Here is a 17,317-nt window from a genome sequence, read left to right on the forward strand (position 1 = left end):
AAGGTAATCAGAGTAATCCACAGTAGCATGATTTGCTACTTAAACTCTATCCTAAGATAGACCCACTCTCCAATTACTAGCAACGGCTCATATTCTAACTACTGAGCTTTCTCTTTATCCTTTCCACCTGAGAATAAACATAACCAAGTCAGTAATCATGTCTTGATATAATCCCAGCAATACGACAATAGCATCAATATATAAAGACTTGAACACTTAACCACCTGACTAGTCAACCGTACGAGCGACACTCACCCGCACATTTGAGGAACCTCAACCGTGCGGTTGACACCTCACTCGTACGTTTAGTCCTTGGCCAAATATCTAATTAGACAACAGTAGATCCGTACGGTTGACTACACGAGTGACATATGACTCGTACGAGTCACATCTCAACCGTACGATCCAACTTTTAAATATACTAGTTCAAGAAGTCACTCACTCGTGCGGTTCACCATGCGGTTGACCGCCTCAACCGTACGAGTGAAAGCTCACTCGTACAAGTGAAGACTCACTTATGCGAGTGACAAGGAACATCAATAACAATATTTAATAACATTATCCAACTTATATTCATCATATATTCAATAATTCATAAGCCTATATCAAGAATTCAACCCATAATAACATAATAACGCATGCACACTAGACACACACGCTAATATCTCTATTTATGAACAAAATACTTTCTGATATAGCTTCTAAAAAGTTTACCATTGGAAAGTATTTTTCATTACGATTCCAACGATACTTGATTCATCAAAAACAGAGTTACGGTTTGAAAGTTATGACCAAAACAAGTTTCCACAAATCTGACCTTGTGCTCACACGTGTGACTGAGGCCTCACTCGTGCGAGTGAGTCCTAAAATGTGTGGTTGACCCTCAAAAGTGTGGTCGCTCATACGAGTGACCTGTCAAAAGTGTGGGTGCTGAAGAACAGCTCCTGCACGCTGATTTTTGCGTTTTTGGCCCAAAAACTCGATTTTTACAAGTTCTAACCTCAAAATCACTTGAAAAACATCATATAAACCTTATAACAACTATTTCTAACATCAATTAAGTATAATAAACACAAAACATGAAGATTCAAGATCAAAAATGCTTAAAACCCACTTTACACCCAAACCCAATTTCTTTAAGAATTAACACACGAATTCAAGTAAACAAACCTGGATTAATGATCATAAAGATGATATGAATCAATCCTTAAAGCCTTATAATCTAATTTCTAGCTTGGATTAATTTAGGGTTTGAGAGGAAAAGAAGTTAGGTGCGTACTTGTTTTGAGATAAATCTAGAAATGAGAAGATAGAAGCAGTTTACACTCTTAAGTGGGTATTAAAACCCATACCCCACAACACACGGGTATTTATCAGTTATCTGATATCTTTCGTACCTCGTTAGGAGGCCCTAACGGAGTCCAAATTAAACAAACGAACTGTTTCTGTGACCCGTGTCATAAACTGGTCTTAACCAACTAATCAAATAATAATAAATATATTATTAAAATAGAAGCATATTTAAACACAAATATAAACCTAAGGGCAATTAAGTAATCTTACTTCTAACTCCGGTTTCAGTCTGTTACAAATCCACCCCCTTAAAGAGATTATGTCCTCAAAATCTGGTCTTGGTCAAACAGATGAGGGTAACGGGTCTTCATCAACTCTTCTGTCTCCCATGTCATGTTAGACCCTAAGCTGTGTTTCCATTCTACTAAAACCATCGGGATCTCTTTCTTTCTTAACTTAGTAACCTTTCTGTCGACCACTCGAATTGGTTCCTCCACCAACTTTTTACTCAAATCAACTTTCAAATCTACTAGCGGTACGATCTGTGTCTCGTCATCGACTTTACACTTACGTAAATAACACACATTAAAGGTATTATGAATACAAGATAACTCTGGCGGAAGATCCAGTACCACTGTTTGATCATTCAGAATCTCACTAATTGGAAACGGTCTAATATACCTTGGCGCAAGCTTACCACGTTTACCAAATCTGATAACCCCTTTCCACGGTGAAACCTTAAGATACACACGATCACACACATTAAAAGTTATCGGACGTCTACGTAGATCGGCATACATATTTTGTCTATCTCTGGTAGCTTTCAACTTTTCTCGTGCAATTGCAACTTTTTCGGCTGTCATTTGAACAATTTCGGGACCAGCAAACTGTTTCTCTCCAGCTTCTAACCAACAAGTCGGAGTTCTACAATGACGACCGTACAACATTTCGTAAGGCGGCATTCCTATGCTCGAATGATAAGAATTGTTATACGCGAATTCAACTAACGGCAAATGTGTATCCCACGAACTACCATATTCTAATACACATGCTCTCAACATATCCTCTAGTGTCTGTATCGTTCGTTCACTCTAACCATCTGTCTGAGGATGATAAGCTGTACTCAGATTCACACGTATACCCAGATTCTGTTGTAGACTGTTCCAGAAGTTCGATACAAATCTAGAATCCCTGTCTGACACAATCGATAATGGCACACCATGACGACTAATTATCTCTTTCACATATAAATCAGCAAGTTCACTTAATGACGTTGTCTCATGAGTAGCAAGAAAATGAGCACTCTTGGTCAAACGATCAACTATTACCCAAATCATATCGTGTTTTCTCTGAGTTCTAGGTAATTTTGTCACAAAATCCATCGTGATATGCTCCCATTTCCACTCTGGAATCTGTAACTGACGCAACGAACCATACGGTTTCTGGTGTTCTGCCTTCACTTGTGCACAAACATGGCACTTTTCAACAAAACGAGCGATATCTGTTTTCATAGTCGGCCACCAATACACTGATTTCAAATCAAGATACATCTTATTACTGCCTGGATGTACTATCAATCTGGATTTGTGAGCTTCAGTCATGATCATATCCCTCAAGTCTCCAAGCATAGGCACCCAAATACGGTTTTTTAAAGTCTTAAGTCCACGAGAATCATCAATTAGGTCAAATTTTCGTTTAGTCTTAAGTTCAGATTTAATATGTTCATCCTCCAAAGCACAGGCTTGAACAGTTCGTAATTGATCGATCAAATCTGAAGTTATACTCAAACGCAGAAATTTCACATTCTCATCAGACTTTTTACGACTCAGTGCATCTGCTACGACATTTGCTTTACCCGGATGGTACCTGATTTCACAATCGTAGTCTTTAATCAGCTCTTGCCACCTTCTCTGACGCATATTCAGTTCTTTCTGAGAGAAAATATATTGCAGACTCTTCTGATCTGTACATATTACACAATGTGTCCCATACAAATAATGTCTCCATAGCTTCAGGGTAAACACTACGGCAGCCATTTCTAAATCATGTACATGATAATTTCTTTCATGAACTTTCAACTGTCTGGAGGCGTACGCGATCACTTTATCTCTCTGCATTAATACACAACCCAACCCGGCGAAAGACGCATCACAATAGACCACGAAGTCATCTAAACCTTCTGGTAATGCTAACACTGGAGCCTGACACAATAACAGTTTCAAAGTCTGAAAAGCCTTTTCTTGATCATCACCCCATCGAAAGGCTATGTCTTTTCGAGTCAACTTAGTCAACGGACCAGCTATTTTCGAGAAATCTTTTATGAACCTTCGTTAATAACCAGCTAATCCCAGAAAACACTTAATTTCTGTCGGATTCCTTGGTGATTTCCAATTCATAATGTAACATCCCGTTTTTTCCATACATATTTAAAGGTACATACTTAATTGTAATACGTTTATAACTCATTAGTTTATGTGTGAATGTATATGTATACATATAGATACAAATATATATGTATACTTGAGAATGCATGCATGTGGAAGTTTATACATGGGTTTTTATGGTGCTAAGTCATGTGAGACGTAAATGTGAAGTTTAGACATATGTAGGAAGCGAGGACGGGGCGTACAAGCCAAATATTTAATCGTTAAATTTTGTTGTCGAGCAAACGATCAGGCACAGGCCTTTACCGCGCCGCGGAAGTCCTGGTCGCGCTGCGGTATTCAACTGAAATCAAGTTCATGAGGCCTGTTAAACAGGTCAAAATATCTTTGTATTGTCACGCCGCGATGACCTCAGCCGCGCCGCGGCATCTCAAGCAAAACGAAGTCAGGAAGCATGCTAAGGAGGGTCAGTTTTTCCTTTATGTGTCGCGCCGCGACAAATGGCGTCGCGCCGCGGCAGTTCTGCTGAACTGATTCCGGATTTAGCTCATTTTAAGTGATTTTAAGGGGCAAATTGGTAATTTAACGTATAGAGCTGATGGGAGCATTTAATCTCCACCACTTATCCATTTTTCTCATTTTCTTTTCTATTTTCTTCCTCCATTTTACTCTCAAACATAAAAACCCATTTAAATTCAAGTGAGATTTGTGAATGAGGAATCGAGAGTTGATCTTTGGAGCAAGAATTAAAGTTGTTCTCCTTGTTCTTAGCTACAAGTGGATAGTGTTGGTAAGTCTTAACTCCATGTTTTGAGTTTTAATTAGTTTATGCTAGGGTTTGGTTCATTTGGAACTTGTAAGACCTATTTGGGGGTAATATGGGTGGATTTGGGTTATGTTGATGAAAGGAAACCCTAAATAGCTATAATCTAGGGTTTGGTCTTATGATTTGAGATTTAAAGTGTTAAATGGCGTTTTTAGTCACTAATACACTTGTAATTGAAGGAAAAATTGTAAATGGGTTAAGTTGACCAAGTTTGTAAATTTAAGTATTTAAAATGGGTCGAAAGAGTAATGTTGACCTAGTTAGGGTGAAAGGGGTATGAATTACCCAAAGTTTGTGTTGGTTTAAGTTAGTAGACTTTAAATAACTAGTTTTAGTGATCTAACATGTGTCTTGGCCAATTAAGGGTGGTTTTGGTGTAGTTGAGTTATTTAATGCAAATTGGGTCATTAAATGCTCAAGTGTAAGTAATGTGGCTAGTTTCACTAGTTTGTGTATTGAAAGTGTACTTAATGTATTAGGTACATTGCTTTAAAGTTCGGAAGTGCATAATCATCATCCTTGTGTTAAGGTGAGTGGAATAATTATGCGTGTACGTATATAATGTATTTATTTGTGTAGTATGAATGTGGCATTGTCGCGGTGTTTAAGACACCACATCCTAAGTAACGAGTAGTATTATCGCGGTGTTCAAGACACTACTCATTGTTTGATTGACATGTGGTATTGTCGCGGTGTTTAAGACACCACATTGTCATGGGAGTGGATGCCGCGGTGTTCAAGGCACCACTCATTGTTTGATTGACATGTGGTATTATCGCGGTGTTTAAGACACCACAGTGTCATGGGAGTGGATGTCGCGGTGTTCAAGGCACCACTCTTTGTTTTGATTGACATGTGGAATCGTCGCGGTGTTCAAGACGCCACATTGTCATGGGGGTGAGTTAGTCGCATTGTTCAAGACATCACCCGGGGGATTAGTGATTACGCGGTGTTTAAGTAACACTAATGGATGTTATGAACTCCGACGGTCTTTTACGAGTACCGTTCCTTTGTACGATTGGTTAACCATGGTTGTGTGAATTCGTATCTAGCATATTAAATTGTGAACTATATGCTATTGTTGTTGCTAGCTTCTTGTGAATTGTGGATAGTAGTTTATGCATGATGTTTGCATAGTTATCGTGCTAGCTTGTATGCGATATGGTAAGTGATTGCAAGTAAGTAGGTTATATATGAACATGTATAATTATTGCATTCACTAAGCGTTAGCTTACCCCTCTCGTTGTTTATCTTTTTAGATGCAGGTGCGGATAAGGGGAAAGGGGTTGTTGGGCACTAGGTGTCCTTTGATGATGTTTCGTTAGAGCTTTTGGAAGTTGGCCTAGCATTTTGGGTAGTTTAGCCCCAAACCATGCCCGATGTGTTGTTTGGATTAAAACTATCGTTTTTGGTTAGGTCAAACTTGTATCACATTTGTTAATGGCCGTCGTGCCTATTGTAAACACTAAACTTGTTGTATGTTTTAACGAAACGTGTGGAATGGTTTACATATTTGATTGCCGCATAAATTTTTATTATTTTAAAGAAAAAAAATTTATCGTATGGAATACGGGTTGGGTTGTTTCAAGTGGTATCAGAGCATGGTCTAAGGGATTTAGGTGAAATGTCCCGTTCTTATTGATTAAAAACGTTCCATATTAATTGATTTCGTTGCGAGGTTTTGACCTCTATATGAGACGTTTTTCAAAGACTGCATTCATTTTTAAAACAAACCATAACCTTTATTTCATAGATAAAGGTTTTAAAAAAATTTACGTAGATTATCAAATAATGATAATCTAAAATATCCTGTTTACACACGACCATTACATAATGGTTTACAATACAAATATGTTACAACAAAATAAGTTTCTTGAATGCAGTTTTTACACAATATCATACAAGCATGGACTCCAAATCTCGTCCTTATTTAAGTATGCGACAGCGGAAGCTCTTAATAATCACCTGAGAATAAACATGCTTAAAACGTCAACAAAAATGTTGGTGAGTTATAGGTTTAACCTATATATATCAAATCATAATAATAGACCACAAGATTTCATATTTCAATACACATCCCATACATAGAGATAAAAATCATTCATATGGTGAACACCTGGTAACCGACATTAACAAGATGCATATATAAGAATATCCCCATCATTCCGGGACACCCTTCGGATATGATATAAATTTCGAAGTACTAAAGCATCCGGTACTTTGGATGGGGCTTGTTGGGCCCGATAGATCTATCTTTAGGATTCGCATCAATTAGGGGGTCTGTTCCCTAATTCTTAGATTACCAGACTTAATAAAAAGGGGCATATTCGATTTCGATAATTCAACCATAGAATGTAGTTTTACGTACTTGTGTCTATTTTGTAAATCATTTATAAAACCTGCATGTATTCTCATCCCAAAAATATTAGATTTTAAAAGTGAGACTATAACTCACTTTCACAGAATTTTACTTCGTCGGGAAGTAAGACTTGGCCACTGGTTGATTCACGAACCTATAACAATATATACATATATATCAAAGTATGTTCAAAATATATTTACAACACTTTTAATATATTTTGATGTTTTAAGTTTATTAAGTCAGCTGTCCTCGTTAGTAACCTACAACTAGTTGTCCACAGTTAGATGTACAGAAATAAATAGATAAATATTATCTTGAATCAATCCACGACCCAGTGTATACGTATCTCAGTATTGATCACAACTCAAACTATATATATTTTTGAATCAACCTCAACCCTGTATAGCTAACTCCAACATTCACATATAGAGTGTCTATGGTTGTTCCGAAATATATATAGATGTGTCGACATGATAGGTCGAAACATTGTATACGTGTCTATGGTATCTCAAGATTACATAATATACAATACAAGTTGATTAAGTTATGGTTGGAATAGATTTGTTACCAATTTTCACGTAGCTAAAATGAGAAAAATTATCCAATCTTGTTTTACCCATAACTTCTTCATTTTAAATCCGTTTTGAGTGAATCAAATTGCTATGGTTTCATATTGAACTCTATTTTATGAATCTAAACAGAAAAGTATAGGTTTATAGTCGGAAAAATAAGTTACAAGTCGTTTTTGTAAAGGTAGTCATTTCAGTCGAAATAACGACGTCTAGATGACCATTTTAGAAAATATACTTCCACTTTGAGTTTAACCATAATTTTTGGATATAGTTTCATGTTCATAATAAAAATCATTTTCTCAGAATAACAACTTTTAAATCAAAGTTTATCATAGTTTTTAATTAACTAACCCAAAATAGCCCGCAGTGTTACTACGACGGCGTAAATCCGTTTTACGGTGTTTTTCGTGTTTCCAGGTTTTAAATCATTAAGTTAGCATATCATATAGATATAGAACATGTGTTTAGTTGATTTTAAAAGTCAAGTTAGAAGGATTAACTTTTGTTTGCGAACAAGTTTAGAATTAACTAAACTATGTTCTAGTGATTACAAGTTTAAACCTTCGAATAAGATAGCTTTATATGTATGAATCGAATGATGTTATGAACATCATTACTACCTTAAGTTCCTTGGATAAGCCTACTGGAAAAGAGAAAAATGGATCTAGCTTCAATGGATCCTTGGATGGCTCGAAGTTCTTGAAGCAAAATCATGACACGAAAACAAGTTCAAGTAAGATCATCACTTGAAATAAGATTGTTATAGTTATAGAAATTGAACCAAAGTTTGAATATGATTATTAACTTGTATTAGAATGATAACCTACTGTAAGAAACAAAGATTTCTTGAGGTTGGATGATCACCTTACAAGATTGGAAGTGAGCTAGAAAACTTGAAAGTATTCTTGATTTTATGAAACTAGAACTTTTGGAATTTATGAAGAACACTTAGAACTGAAAGATAGAACTTGAGAGAGATCAATTAGATGAAGAAAATTGAAGAATGAAAGTGTTTGTAGGTGTTTTTGGTCGTTGGTGTATGGATTAGATATAAAGGATATGTAATTTTGTTTTCATGTAAATAAGTCATGAATGATTACTCATATTTTTGTAATTTTATGAGATATTTCATGCTAGTAGCCAAATGATGGTTCCCACATGTGTTAGGTGACTCACATGGGCTGCTAAGAGCTGATCATTGGAGTGTATATACCAATAGTACATACATCTAAAAGCTGTGTATTGTACGAGTACGAATATGGGTGCATACGAGTAGAATTGTTGATGAAACTGAACGAGGATGTAATTGTAAGCATTTTTGTTAAGTAGAAGTATTTTGATAAGTGTCTTGAAGTCTTTCAAAAGTGTATGAATACATATTAAAACACTACATGTATATACATTTTAACTGAGTCGTTAAGTCATCGTTAGTCGTTACATGTAAATGTTGTTTTGAAACCTTTAGGTTAACGATCTTGTTAAATGTTGTTAACCCAATGTTTATAATATCAAAAGAGATTTTAAATTATTATATTATCATGATATTATGATGTACGAATATCTCTTAATATGATATACATACATTAAATGTCGTTACAATGATAATCGTTACATATATGTCTCGTTTCAAAATCATTAAGTTAGTAGTCTTGTTTTTACATATGTAGTTCATTGTTAATATACTTAATGATATGTTTACTTATCATAATATCATGTTAACTATATATATAACCATATATATGTCATCATATAGTTTTTACAAGTTTTAACGTTCGTGAATCACCGGTCAACTTGGGTGGTCAATTGTCTATATGAAACCTATTTCAATTAATCAAGTCTTAACAAGTTTGATTGCTTAACATGTTGGAAACATTTAATCATGTAAATATCAATCTCAATTAATATATATAAACATGGAAAAGTTCGGGTCACTACAGTACCTACCCGTTAAATAAATTTCGTCCCGAAATTTTAAGCTGTTGAAGGTGTTGACGAATCTTCTGAAAATAGATGCGGGTATTTCTTCTTCATCTGATCTTCACGCTCCCAGGTGAACTCGGGTCCTCTACGAGCATTCCATCAAACCTTAACAATTGGTATCTTGTTTTGCTTAAGTCTTTTAACCTCACGATCCATTATTTCGACGGGTTCTTCGATGAATTGAAGTTTTTCGTTGATTTGGATTTCATCTAACGGAATAGTGAGATCTTCTTTAGCAAAACATTTCTTCAAATTCGAGACGTAGAAAGTGTTATGTACAGCCGCGAGTTGTTGAGGTAACTCAAGTCGGTAAGCTACTGGTCCGACACGATCAATAATCTTGAATGGTCCAATATACCTTGGATTTAATTTCCCTCGTTTACCAAATCGAACAACGCCTTTCCAAGGTGCAACTTTAAGCATGACCATCTCTCCAATTTCAAATTCTATATCTTTTCTTTTAATGTCAGCGTAGCTCTTTTGTCGACTTTGGGCGGTTTTCAACCGTTGTTGAATTTGGATGATCTTCTCGGTAGTTTCTTGTATAATCTCCGGACCCGTAATCTGTCTATCCCCCACTTCACTCCAACAAATCGGAGACCTGCACTTTCTACCATAAAGTGCTTCAAACGGCGCCATCTCAATGCTTGAATGGTAGCTGTTGTTGTAGGAAAATTCTGCTAATGGTAGATGTCGATCCCAACTGTTTCCGAAATCAATAACACATGCTCGTAGCATGTCTTCAAGCATTTGTATCGTCCTTTCGCTCTGCCCATCAGTTTGTGGATGATAGGCAGTACTCATGTCTAGACGAGTTCCTAATGCTTGCTGTAATGTCTGCCAGAATCTTGAAATAAATCTGCCATCCCTATCAGAGATAATAGAGATTGGTATTCCATGTCTGGAGATGACTTCCTTCAAATACAGTTGTGCTAACTTCTCCATCTTGTCATCTTCTCTTATTGGCAAGAAGTGTGCTGATTTGGTGAGACGATCAACTATTACCCAAATAGTATCAAAACCACTTGCAGTCCTTGGCAATTTAGTGATGAAATCCATGGTAATGTTTTCCCATTTCCATTCCGGGATTTCGGGTTGTTGAAGTAGACCTGATGGTTTCTGATGCTCAGCTTTGACCTTAGAACACGTCAAACATTCTCCTACGTATTTAGCAACATCGGCTTTCATACCCGGCCACCAAAAATGTTTCTTGAGATCCTTGTACATCTTCCCCATTCCAGGATGTATTGAGTATCTGGTTTTATGAGCTTCTCTAAGTACCATTTCTCTCATATCTCCAAATTTTGGTACCCAAATCCTTTCAGCCCTATACCGGGTTCCGTCTTCCCGAATATTAAGATGCTTCTCCGATCCTTTGGGTATTTCATCCTTTAAATTTCCCTCTTTTAAAACTCCTTGTTGCGCCTCCTTTATTTGAGTAGTAAGGTTATTATGAATCATTATATTCATAGATTTTACTCGAATGGGTTCTCTGTCCTTCCTGCTCAAGGCATCGGCTACCACATTTGCCTTCCCCGGGTGGTAACGAATCTCAAAGTCGTAATCATTCAACAATTCAATCCACCTACGCTGCCTCATATTCAGTTGTTTCTGATTAAATATGTGTTGAAGACTTTTGTGGTCGGTATATATAATACTTTTGACCCCATATAAGTAGTGCCTCCAAGTCTTTAATGCAAAAACAACCGCGCCTAATTCCAAATCATGCGTCGTATAATTTTGCTCGTGAATCTTCAATTTTCTAGATGCATAAGCAATCACCTTCGTTCGTTGCATTAATACACAACCGAGACCTTGCTTTGATGCGTCACAATAAATCACAAAATCATCATTCCCTTCAGGCAATGACAATATAGGTGCCGTAGTTAGCTTTTTCTTCAATAACTGAAACGCTTTCTCTTGTTCATCCTTCCATTCAAATTTCTTCCCTTTATGCGTTAATGCAGTCAAGGGTTTTGCTATTCTGGAAAAGTCTTGGATGAACCTTCTGTAGTAACCAGCTAGTCCTAAAAACTGGCGTATGTGTTTCGGAGTTTTCGGGGTTTCCCACTTTTCAACAGTTTCTATCTTTGCCGGATCCACCTTAATACCTTCTTTGTTCACTATGTGACCGAGGAATTGAACTTCTTCCAACCAAAATGCACACTTTGAAAACTTAGCGTACAATTCTTCCTTCCTCAATACTTCTAACACCTTTCTCAAATGTTCACCATGTTCTTGGTCATTCTTTGAGTAAATAAGTATGTCATCAATGAAAACAATGACAAACTTGTCAAGGTATGGTCCACACACTCGGTTCATAAGGTCCATGAACACAGCTGGTGCATTAGTTAAACCAAACGGCATGACCATAAACTCGTAATGACCGTAACGTGTTCTGAAAGCAGTCTTTGGAATATCATCTTCTTTCACCCGCATTTGATGATACCCGGAACGTAAGTCAATCTTTAAATAAACAGACGAGCCTTGTAGTTGATCAAATAAGTCGTCGATTCTCGGTAGTGGGTAGCGGTTCTTGATGGTAAGTTTGTTCAACTCTCGGTAGTCGATACACAACCTGAATGTACCATCTTTCTTCTTGACAAACAAAACAGGAGCTCCCCACGGTGATGTGCTTGGTCGAATGAAACCACGCTCTAAAAGTTCTTGTAATTGGCTTTGCAGTTCTTTCATCTCGCTGGGTGCGAGTCTGTAAGGAGCACGAGCTATTGGTGCAGCTCCTGGTACAAGATCTATTTGAAATTCAACGGATCGATGTGGGGGTAATCCCGGTAATTCTTTCGGAAATACATCGGGAAATTCTTTTGCAATGGGAACATCATTGATGCTCTTTTCTTCAGTTTGTACTTTCTCGACGTGTGCTAGAACAACATAGCAACCTTTTCTTATTAGTTTTTGTGCCTTCAAATTACTAATAAGATGTAGCTTCGTGTTGCCCTTTTCTCCGTACACCATTAAGGGTTTTCCTTTTTCTCGTATAATGTGAATTGCATTTTTGTAACAAACGATCTCTGCTTTCACTTCTTTCAACCAGTCTATACCGATTATCACATCAAAACTCCCTAACTCTACTGGTATCAAATCAATCTTAAATGTTTCGCTAACCAGTTTAATTTCTCGATTCCGACATATATTATCTGCTGAAATTAATTTACCATTTGCTAATTCGAGTAAAAATTTACTATCCAAAGGCGTCAATGGACAACTTAATTTAGCACAAAAATCTCTACTCATATAGCTTCTATCCGCACCCGAATAAAATAAAACGTAAGCAGATTTATTGTCAATAAGAAACGTACCCGTAACAAGCTCCGGGTCTTCCTGTGCCTCTGCCGCATTAATATTGAAAACTCTTCCGCGGCCTTGTCCATTCGTGTTCTCCTGGTTCGGGCAATTTCTAATAATATGGCCCGGTTTTCCACATTTATAACAAACTATATTGGCATAACTTGCTCCGACACTACTTGCTCCGCCATTACTCGTTCCGACACCATTTGTTCCTTTCGTTCTATTAACCCCTGGTCCGTAGACCTCACACTTCGCCGCGCTATGACCATTTCTTTTACACTTGTTGCAAAATTTGGTGCAGAACCCCGAGTGATACTTTTCACACCTTTGGCATAGCTGCTTCTGATTGTTGTTGTTGTTGCGGTTATTATTGTTGTTGGGATGATTGTTGTAGTTGCTGTTGTTGTTGTTGTTGTTGTTGTTGTTGGGCCGTTTGTTGTAGTTGCGATTAATGTTGCGATTGTTGGGATAATTGTTGCGATTATTGTTGTAATTGCTGTTGTTGTTGTATTGGTGATTCTTATCACCGTTTTCCTCCCACTTTCTTTTGACTTGCTTCACATTGGCCTCTTCAGCAGTCTGTTCTTTAATTCTTTCTTCAATCTGGTTCACTAGTTTGTGAGCCATTCTTCATGCCTGTTGTATGGAGGCGGGCTCGTGTGAACTTATATCTTCTTGGATTCTTTCCGGTAATCCTTTCACAAACGCGTCGATCTTCTCTTCCTCATCTTCGAATGCTCCCGGACACAATAGGCACAATTCTGTGAATCGTCTTTCGTACGTGGTAATATCAAATCCTTGGGTTCGTAACCCTCTAAGTTCTGTCTTGAGCTTATTGACCTCGGTTCTGGGACGGTACTTCTCGTTCATCAAGTGCTTGAATGCTGACCACAGTAGTGCGTACGCATCGTCTTGTCCCACTTGCTCTAGATAGGTATTCCACCATGTTAACGCAGAACCTGTGAAGGTATGCGTAGCGTACTTCACTTTGTCCTCTTCAGTACACTTACTTATGGCAAACACCGATTCGACCTTCTCGGTCCACCGTTTCAATCCGATCGGTCCTTCGGTTCCATCGAATTCCAAAGGTTTGCAGGCAGTGAATTCTTTGTAGGTGCATCCTACACGATTTCCTGTACTGCTAGATCCAAGGTTATTGTTGGTATGTAGCGCAGCCTGTACTGCGGCTATGTTTGAAGCTAGAAAAGTACGGAATTCCTCTTCATTCATATTCACGGTGTGTCGAGTAGTCGGTGCCATTTCCTTCAAAATAGTCAAATGGAACAAGTTAATCATACAGAATATTAAGAGTAGTTAATAGTATTTCGTAGCATAATATGAACTCATTTATAAAAGCTTTTTCTTCATATTAGCGTTTTATAAGTTTAAATTCGGGTAGTACCTACCCGTTAAGTTCATACTTAGTAGCTAATATAAATTCAACTACTACAATTCTATATGAAAAACTGATTATAATAATATTTCGCGTTCAAACATTTATACAATATTTTACAAACTTACAATACCGCTTATTTTACATAAAGCATGAAATATAGCACACAATAACTTTGATACAAGATAGTTGTGAAGATAATTCTAGCTAGTACACAAGTCGTTCAGAAAAGGCAATAAAAACACGTAATTCATACGTCCAGAAACAAGTCATGCATTCTGGTTTTACTAGGACTACTTCCCATCCTTGGTCTTGTGGAACATAACCGTTATGGCCGTTGATAAGACAGCGTGTTGTAACGTTGTCAAAGGGATGAGGGTTACGTAATGTCCAACAGTCCCGTAATAATCTAAAAACCTCATTTCTTACCCCAATTACCGACTCCGTCACTTGTGGGAACGTTTTGTTTAATAGTTGTAGCCCGATGTTCTTGTTCTCACTTTGGTGAGAAGCGAACATTACTAATCCGTAAGCATAACATGCTTCTTTATGTTGCATGTTAGCCGCTTTTTCTAAATCACGAAGTCCTATATTCGGATATACTGAGTCAAAATAATTTCTTAACCCGTTGCGTAAAATAGCATTTGGGTTCCCCGCAATATATGCGTCAAAGTAAACACATCGTAACTTATGGATTTCCCAATGTGATATCCCCCATCTTTCGAACGAAAGCCTTTTATAAACCAAGGCATTCTTGGAACGTTCTTCGAATGTCTTACAAACTGATCTCGCCTTAAATAGTTGTGCCGAGGAATTCTGACCGACTCTAGACAAGATTTCATCAATCATGTCTCCGGGTAGGTCTCTTAAAATATTGGGTTGTCTATCCATTTTGTGTTTTTAAACTGTAAAATAGACAAGAGTTAGATTCATAAAAAAATACTTATTAATACTAGCAATTTTTACATATATCATAAAGCATAAGAACACTATATTACATATATTACACCACACGAATACAACTATCTTATTCCGACTCGCTCGTTTCTTCTTCTTCGGTTTTGGTTCGTTTTGCCAAGTTTCTAGGGATATATGATGTTCCCCTAATACTAACTGTCATTTTCCACAACGGTTTAGAAAAACCTGGTGGTTTAGAGGTTCCCGGGTCATTGTTACAACTTAAGGACTTCGGGGGTTGACGATACATATAAAGTTCATCGGGGTTGGAATTAGATTTCTCTATTTTTATGCCCTTTCCCTTATTATTTTCTTTTGCCTTTTTAAATTCAGTTGGGGTAATTTCTATAACATCATCGGAATTCTCGTCGGAATCCGATTCATAGGAGAATTGGTAATCCTCCCAATATTTTGCTTCCTTGGCGGAAACACCATTGACCATAATTAACCTTGGTCGGTTGGTTGAGGATTTTCTTTTACTTAACCGTTTTATTATTTCCCCCACCGGTTCTACTTCTTCATCCGGTTCCGATTCTTCTTCCGGTTCCGATTCTTCTTCCGGTTCCGACTCTTCTTCCGGTTCCTCTTCGGGAACTTGTGAATCAGTCCACGAATCATTCCAATTTACATTTGACTCTTCATTATTATTAGGTGAGTCAATGGGACTTGTTCTAGAGGTAGACATCTATCACATAATATCAAACGCGTTAAGAGATTAATATATCACATAATATTCACATGTTAAAAATATATAGTTTCCAACAAAATTTGTTAAGCAATCATTTTTCAAGTAAACACGGTCGAAGTCCAGACTCACTAATGCATCCTAACAAACTCGATAAGACACACTAATGCAAAATTCTGGTTCTCTAAGACCAACGCTCGGATACCAACTGAAATGTCCCGTTCTTATTGATTAAAAACGTTCCATATTAATTGATTTCGTTGCGAGGTTTTGACCTCTATATGAGACGTTTTTCAAAGACTGCATTCATTTTTAAAACAAACCATAACCTTTATTTCATAGATAAAGGTTTTAAAAAATTTTACGTAGATTATCAAATAATGATAATCTAAAATATCCTGTTTACACACGACCATTACATAATGGTTTACAATACAAATATGTTACAACAAAATAAGTTTCTTGAATGCAGTTTTTACACAATATCATACAAGCATGGACTCCAAATCTCGTCCTTATTTAAGTATGCGACAGCGGAAGCTCTTAATAATCACCTGAGAATAAACATGCTTAAAACGTCAACAAAAATGTTGGTGAGTTATAGGTTTAACCTATATATATCAAATCATAATAATAGACCACAAGATTTCATATTTCAATACACATCCCATACATAGAGATAAAAATCATTCATATGGTGAACACCTGGTAACCGACATTAACAAGATGCATATATAAGAATATCCCCATCATTCCGGGACACCCTTCGGATATGATATAAATTTCGAAGTACTAAAGCATCCGGTACTTTGGATGGGGCTTGTTGGGCCCGATAGATCTATCTTTAGGATTCGCATCAATTAGGGTGTCTGTTCCCTAATTCTTAGATTACTAGACTTAATAAAAAGGGGCATATTCGATTTCGATAATTCAACCATAGAATGTAGTTTCACGTACTTGTGTCTATTTTGTAAATCATTTATAAAACCTGCATGTATTCTCATCCCAAAAATATTAGATTTTAAAAGTGGGACTATAACTCACTTTCACAGATTTTTACTTCGTCGGGAAGTAAGACTTGGCCACTGGTTGATTCACGAACCTATAACAATATATACAAATATATCAAAGTATGTTCAAAATATATTTACAACACTTTTAATATATTTTGATGTTTTAAGTTTATTAAGTCAGCTGTCCTCGTTAGTAACCTACAACTAGTTGTCCACAGTTAGATGTACAGAAATAAATCGATAAGTATTATCTTGAATCAATCCACGACCCAGTGTATACGTATCTCAGTATTGATCACAACTCAAACTATATATATTTTGGAATCAACCTCAACCCTGTATAGCTAACTCCAACATTCACATATAGAGTGTCTATGGTTGTTCCGAAATATATATAGATGTGTCGACATGATAGGTCAAAACATTGTATACGTGTCTATGGTATCTCAAGATTACATAATATACAATACAAGTTGATTAAGTTATGGTTGGAATAGATTTGTTACCAATTTTCACGTAGCTAAAATTAGAAAAATTATCCAA

Source organism: Rutidosis leptorrhynchoides, chromosome 1 (assembly GCF_046630445.1).
Source record: "Rutidosis leptorrhynchoides isolate AG116_Rl617_1_P2 chromosome 1, CSIRO_AGI_Rlap_v1, whole genome shotgun sequence".
Lineage (NCBI taxonomy): Eukaryota > Viridiplantae > Streptophyta > Magnoliopsida > Asterales > Asteraceae > Rutidosis > Rutidosis leptorrhynchoides.